General features: G+C 40.7%; 1 pseudogene; it reads left to right on the plus strand.

The window, feature by feature from the left end:
- The first annotated feature begins 2,612 nt into the window (after positions 1-2,612).
- On the plus strand, positions 2,613-7,260 carry LOC116877549 (annotated as a pseudogene).
- The last annotated feature ends 205 nt before the right edge of the window (positions 7,261-7,465 follow it).

Genomic DNA, 7,465 nt, shown 5'->3' on the forward strand with positions numbered 1-7,465 from the left:
GGAGATGTGGAAAATATATTGTAAAATTTTGTCACCTGAGGGGTGACTGTGAAAACCATTGAAACATCAAGCGTTCCCATGCTCAGGCTATTGAACACAATGGCCCAGTAGAAACAGGATCCCATGATCCCCAGTGGCATCCCATGATCCCCAGTGGCAGGGCACGAGTGAGGAGCTATGAAAGAATGTAATCCCAGTCCCCCCTTTCTGCACCTGGTGACTGCCAGCCCAAACTTCCCACTCCTCCCTTACCCCATGACTGCCTCCCTGCGTGCCGGCATGTAGGAGAGGGTGCAGATCTACTCTACAGCTTCAGGATATTTGCCATCCCTTGGTACTCCTTTCCCACACTTGCAGGCATCTGTCCTTGCTTGTCTGATAAATAAATAAATAATAAAATAAAATAAAAGCTATGTGCAGGATTCAGCTACTACTGCTCTCCCTTGCAGTGGCATCCCTGCACGGCTGCTCAGATTGGTGTCTGAGAACTTTGTTTCAGTGCAAGATGACAAAAGAATGGGTAGGACTGGGGCAAGAGTCTGAACAGGGACCACTCAAAACACAGCAATATCTAAATGTTCCTCTGTATGGGGAGGCAGCTCTGAAATTCCAGGAAGACAGGCTCTGAAGGAGACACTGAGGGGAAATTTGAGCTGTACACACCGTCCCAGACTTCATCATACTCCAGAAAGACTTGCAGCACTTAGGCAGCACTCACCCTCCTAACCTTTCCCCAAGCCCCTCACACCCAGCCCATCACATTCACCCCATGTCAGCCTGCTTTTCCTCTGCTTCCAAGATAGATGATCCCAATATGAGGCCCTAAGACCAGCTTGTTGGGGTTTCAACCTGGCCCTCAGGGCTGCTCAGAAATCCATTTCCTCACCTCTGAAATCCCTGACAAATATCCCTGTGCGATAATATTTCTCTCTTGAATCATATGATCCCTGCCTTTTCCCACTTTTTTCCTTTGGTGAGCTTATCACCTACTTTTCAGGAAAGGATGAAGTTGTGCAGCCTAAGCTCAGAAATACCCTCTCCTTTCAACTCAGCACAGCTCGGGCCCTGCATCCGCTTTCTCATCCTTCCCCCTCTCTCAGAGAAGGAGGGATCCTGGATCTCTATTACCTCAAAAGACATAACACGGGGCATGGGGCATTAAAAAGAATACAAACTCTCAAGCTAAGCAGGCCTGTATTTAGATCCTACTTCTTCTGCTTTCTAGTTAGGCGGCCTTGAACAAGATACTTTGTCTCTCTGAGCCTTGGTTTCCTCTTCTAAAAAATAGTCTGAAATAGAAAACATTTGATGCTTCCAGCCCATTTCTTACCCCCCCCAACCCCTTAGAGCTGGTCCTTCACCCCAGAATTGAGTCCCTATTGCCTTGTACACTCACTTCCCCCATGCTGCTTCTCTTGAGGTAATAGGGAGAAACACCTCCTCTGAGAGGCATTGGTTCCCCAAACTAATGCCAAATCATTCCCATTTATATCTGTGGCACCACCATCCTTTCAGTCTTTAGAGCTAAACATCTTGAAGTCATCACTGACCCTTCCCTGTAATTTGTCACCCACCCCTACTGTCTCCTCCCTCAAAAGGGTTCTCAGATTCACTTTATCCCTGTATTTCAACACTCAGCACACAGGCCACATGTCAAATATGACCAACTATCAGAGACTGCAAAAGATGGTCTCACATTCTTTGCTTCCCTACCACCATTCTCTTTGGTACTACCATCCCACATGGACTCTGGCTTTGGACATGTGGCTTGTTTCACACATTGTGACAATATCAAACAGAATGCAAGCAGAAATTCAAAAAGCCCTGGGAACTCTCTGACTGCCATGTGAACAAGTCTGGACTATCCTCTAGATGTTAAAAGACCCAAGGCCTCCTTGCCACCATTGTCTTTACTATTATTTACTAATAATCGTGCGCACGCATGCGTGCACACACATGCATGCATACACACACACCCTGCCCAGGTGGCCAGCAACCAACTGGCAATGCATGAATGAGCCCATCAAAAACCAAGAGAAGAACCACTCAACTGAGCCCAGCCCAAGTTGCCAACCCACAGAATCATGAACCAAATAAATGTGGTTATTATAAGCCACTAAGTATTTGAGTGGTTTATTATTCAACAAAAATTAACCAGTACACCAAGCAAAAGTAAATATATATGGTAAACACATACTGTTTCCTGGTTAAGGATCCAAGATTAAGAAGTGAGTTCAAGTTGGCTTGGTTAGGTCAGGAAAGAGAACTCCATCTGTTCTCATCCATAGTTGCAGGCCAGAGAAAGTTACCAAGAAATAGGCCCTAAAGCAAACTGAGGCAAAATTATTTACTCCTCTTCTGGGGCATTCCATGTCCTTCTCCCAGGTAATGTGGCCCCTAAAGTAAGACTCAAATGGGGATGTTGCCCCAGTAGACTTTGAAAGTCTTATCCCAAGAAGCCTGATTTGAACATTCTCTGTGTGCAATGAGTTTCCCAGAAAACTCAGAAGCCACCTGGAGCCTCAAGTCCCCACACTCCTGTCAGGAGCATTTCTAGGACACCCTTTTCCAGGATCTCTGTCCCCAGAGGAAAAAAGTCTCATACGAAGGCCATGGTCTACACGAGAGAGACCCAGCGCTCCCCAGGCTATGTGTCTGCTTCTCAGAAGCTGAGGGAAACAGTCAGAGAGGAAGACGATGTGCTGATTCACTCACTTCTCAGCCCAGATCAGTCTTAATTGAATGTATCCCTTTCCTTTCTCCAAACCCAGTAAAGCCACAATTTATGAGCCAAGTCCAAAGCAGGCAAACGCTCTGCATACACACATTTTGTTCTCATCTCAAGCCCCAGCACATTGTATCAGTACCTCATAAATGCATTACACCTTCCACTTTGAGGTTATCAGGATGTGAAGGTAACTCTTTTGTGAGGCCCCCCACCAGAATAGGAATGCAGAGAGAGCGTGATGACCCAGAAAGCCACTTAAAACGTGTACCTGCTGAAGAAACCAGATTCTCAAGGCAAGGAACCAGAGACAATCTGGTAAATGGCTCTCTCTAGTGGGATTTTCTATTTTTACAATGTCACACTCACACCACAGTTTAGAAAACTCAGAGGTTTTAAGTTCTCAAACAATGGAATCACTGTCCCAGGAATGATCTAAACAAACACTCCCTCCATTAAGGATTTTTGTTGTTTTGTTTTGTTTTGTTTTGTTTTGTTTTAGAAAATGTCAACTACAGTGGCTGGCACAAAATTGACCAACCCTAACCAATATAACTTCGTCAAACTTTAATTTATGGATTAATTTTTATCACTGCTATGTCCCATAGGGGTGTGATCAGGTTATGTAAGGCATTGTGAGCTACTTTTTACTGTTCTCAATGCCTGCTCCTTTTAATAGCTGTTGATTTGGAGGGCACTCTCCCTGTGATGCAGATACTTTCGTGTGTAATTTGGTTAAAATTAATTTAATAAAAATTAATTAAAAGCTGTGTTTATGGAGTTAATAAACTCATCTAGGCATTTTCAGTGCCTTGCTTTAATAACTAAACATTAACAAGTCAGATCTAGGGACATGTCTGCCCATAGGGAATTTAGAAATTTAAGTGATGCAGTGGTATTAGTAGGATGATTTTTTTAATTGTTGAGTAATTCTTCCTAGTCTGTTAGGGTTATGAATTATGGGGATTTTTATTTTAAGCCTTAGTTAAATGTACTTTTATTTTAACTTTAATTAAAGAAAATACCAGATCTAGGGAAATGCCTATCTATGAAAACTTTATTAATTTAAGTAGCATGTTGGTGTTAATGGGAAAGATTAATTAAATAGTTGAGTAGGTTTTCTGATCTACCAGGACTAAGAATATAAATATTGTTGGTTTAGAACACTGAAGCAGAGTACTCACAGATTAAGGAATTCTGTTTAGATACAATTCCCAATAACCATCTAAGGACTCTCAATAAAAATTAAAAGACCAAAGTAAAATCCTCAAAGAAAATAGTCAGAATTGAGTACACATCTGCTGTCTGCTCTTGCTGCATAGCTCAAACAGGGAAAACAGTGACATGGAGTTTTTTCTTCCTTTCTAATAACAGGTGCCAAGTCTTTCTCTGAGGGGAAGGAGAGGGTGGAGCTCTGTACTGCTCTAACTTTTCATTCTGTTTTAATATGTGCACAATCACCTCTGTGCTTATCCTAGATAAGACAGAACCTTCTAGGGGTCGGAGACTGGAGGAAAGGGGTGGAGGTGGAAGGAAGGAAGGAAGAAAAGAGGGAAATAAAAGAGAAGAAGGGAAGGAAATGGGGAAAATAGAAAGAAAGAAGGGAGACAGAAACACTGATCTTGAAAGTGTTATTTACAAATACATTTTCAGGTGTTCAAGGAATGGGTTCTGCAAAATTACTTTCTACTTAAGAATTTCCTTCTAAGTATAAATTTTTTAAAAACTTTATAGAGACTTAAGATTTTATTTGTAAAGATGCAAAAAAATTTTTTGAAACTTCTATTTAGAAGATGATGTGGAGAAAGCGGAACCCTCTTACACTGCCGATGGGAATGCAAGCTGGTGCAGTCAATCTAGAAAAGAGTATGGCAGTTCCTCAAGAGGTTAAAAACGGGGGCGCCTGGGTGGCTCAGTGGGTTAAAGCCTCTGCCTTCAGCTCGGGTCGTGATCCCAGGGTCCTGGGATCGAGCCCTGCATTGAGCCCCAGCCCTGCATTGAGCCCCACATTGAGCCCCGCATTGGGCTCTCCACTCAGCGGGAAGCCTGCTTCTCTTCCTCTCTTTCTGCCTGCTTCTCTGCCTACTTGTGATCTCTGGCTGTCAAATAAATAAATAAAATCTTTTTTAAATAAATAAATAAATAAATAAATAAAATAAAAACAGAGCTACCCTATGACCCAGCAACTGCACTACTAAGTATTCACCCCAAAGATACAGATATAATGAAAAGAAAGGGCACATCCACCCCAATGTTCATAGCAGCAATGTGCACAATAGCCAAATTGTGGAAGGAGCCAAGATGTCCTTCAATGGATAAAGATGTGTCTCATACATAAAATGGAATATTACTCAGCCATTAGAAAGGATGAATACCCACCATTTGCATCAACATGGATGGAACTGGAGGGGATTATGCTAAGTGAAATCAGTCAAGCAGAGAAAGACAATTATCATATGGTTTCGCTCATATGTGGAACATTAGGAATAGCTCAGAGGACCACAGGGGAAGGGAAGGAAAACTGAATGGGAAGACTTCAGAGAGGGAGACAAACCATGAGAGACTCTTGACTCCAGAAAACAAACTGAGGGTCATGGAAGGGAGGGGGCACGAGGGATGGGGTACCTGGGTGATAGGTATTAAGAAAGACACATGTGCTGATGAGCACCAGATGTTATACGCAATTAATGAATCATTGAACATTACATCAAAAACTAATGAGGTATTATATGTTGGCCAATTGAACATTAAAAAAAAAAAAAAAAAGATGAATATATGGGCAGCTGCTGCCGTACAAGTTTTTCAGAGAGGACAACACACCCAAGTGGTGGGGGCTGCTGGTGCTGGCGCTGAAAACCATCCAGGGGCAAATTCATCGGATTCTTGAGTCTAGTGATGATGCTCTTCAATATGTTGAAGAATTAATCTTAAAATTATTAAATCTGCTACACCAAGCTCTGCCCCGAAGTGTTAGAGCAATGTGTTCAAAAAAGTTTCCTTCATCCAGTTATTAAGAGGGCAATAGCAGACGCCCAATTGACAATTGAAAAGAGGAGGTGAAGAAATCCTTTATCTCTCCCAGTAGAAAAAATTCATCCTTTATTAAAAGAAGTCATAGTTTACAAAATTGACCTCCAGGTTTCTGTTTACATAGTAGCAGTATTAGAAGACATTTCTGCAGACATTTTAAAGCTGGTGGGGAATTATGTACAAAATACAGGGCATTATGAAATTACAAAGCAAGATATTAAAGTGCCAATGTGTGCTGATAAGGTATTAGTGGACATGTTTCAAGAGGTAGATAGAAGATATATTATCTTTAACTGATGAAGAGCCTTCCACCTCAAGAGAGCAAACTTATTATGATTTGGTAAAAACAAACTTATTATGATTTGGTAAAAACATTTATGGCAGGAATTCAACAGTACATAAGGGAACTAAATCTAATTATAAAAGTTTTTAGAGAGCCCTTTTGTCCCCAATTCAAAATTGTTTTCAGCTAATGTAAGTATTGTTGTGTACATGTATATCATTTCATGTGTGGTTAATTTTACATGACCACTCAAATTTGAATGTGTGGAGTTCATGATTGCTAATTTGACAAATTTTTTAAGTTGTGGGAATTAATTCATAGTGACTATGATCTCAAAGTTTTTACAACAGGTTCAATAAATTGAACATCAAAAATTAAAAAACAAAAAAAAATAGAAGATGAATATATGAATGTGCTCAGACAGACTGGATGGAGAGAGAGAGAAGGAAAGTGGGAGAGGAGAGATCTGCAGCAGAGTTTAAGCTGAAAAGGGACAAGACATCCCTGTTTGTCTCTGTTAAAAAGTAAGTTTTTTAAGATTTTATTTATTTTTTGGAGAAAGAGAACAAGCCAAAGAGCACAAGCATGGGGAGCGGCAGAGGGAGACAGGAAGCAGAGCCCAACATGGCGCCCAATTCCAGGACCCTGGGATCATGCCATGAACCAAAGGCAGACACTTAACAGACTGAGCCACCAGATGCCCCTGTTAAAAAGGTAATTTTAAAGAGTTTATAGTGATGCATTGGAAACATTTTAACAATTGCACCATTCCCAGCTAGTGCTTATGTAAGAGAGTTTTCTATTTACATTGCTAACACTGCAAGCACTTTAGCAAAACACTGAGGTAAAAGCCTTGAGTTACACAGATATGATCTGAAATGAGCATCATGAAAAAGAATGTGCATGCTGGCTGTTGTCAGCCAGAAGAGAGTTTCTGTTCCATACAAGGCAACCATCTGTGAACAACCATATTAACCGATGGTCGGGATGATTTTTTAAGCAATTTACAACCGAACATGATAGTTTGTTATTGTGTGTTATATTTTGGTTACCTTTTATTGTGTTGAACTATTTTTTAGGAAATTGGAAAATTAGAGTCGACATTATCACATATTTTTCCCATTTAAAATGATGAGAAGTAAGTTCCCAAGTAGCACTTTCACACAGAACATCCATTTTTCGTGAACAGATTATTGATCGTAAAGAGGAGATGATCATGTAAGGATTCAGCTATCTCAATGATAGCATTGGTATCTTGAAGATAATGGAATAATACCTTCAAAATTCTTTTTTAAAAAATAATTAATTAATTACTTAATCACACCTTGACTACTATACCCAGCCAATTCTCAATCAAGCACATTAGATAGAATAAAGAATGTTCAGATGTGCAAAGTCCCAAAAACTATATTTCCTGTCCACCACCC

Source organism: Lontra canadensis, unplaced genomic scaffold (assembly GCF_010015895.1).
Source record: "Lontra canadensis isolate GAN:19392208 unplaced genomic scaffold, GSC_riverotter_1.0 scaffold53, whole genome shotgun sequence".
NCBI classification, from domain to species: Eukaryota; Metazoa; Chordata; class Mammalia; order Carnivora; family Mustelidae; genus Lontra; species Lontra canadensis.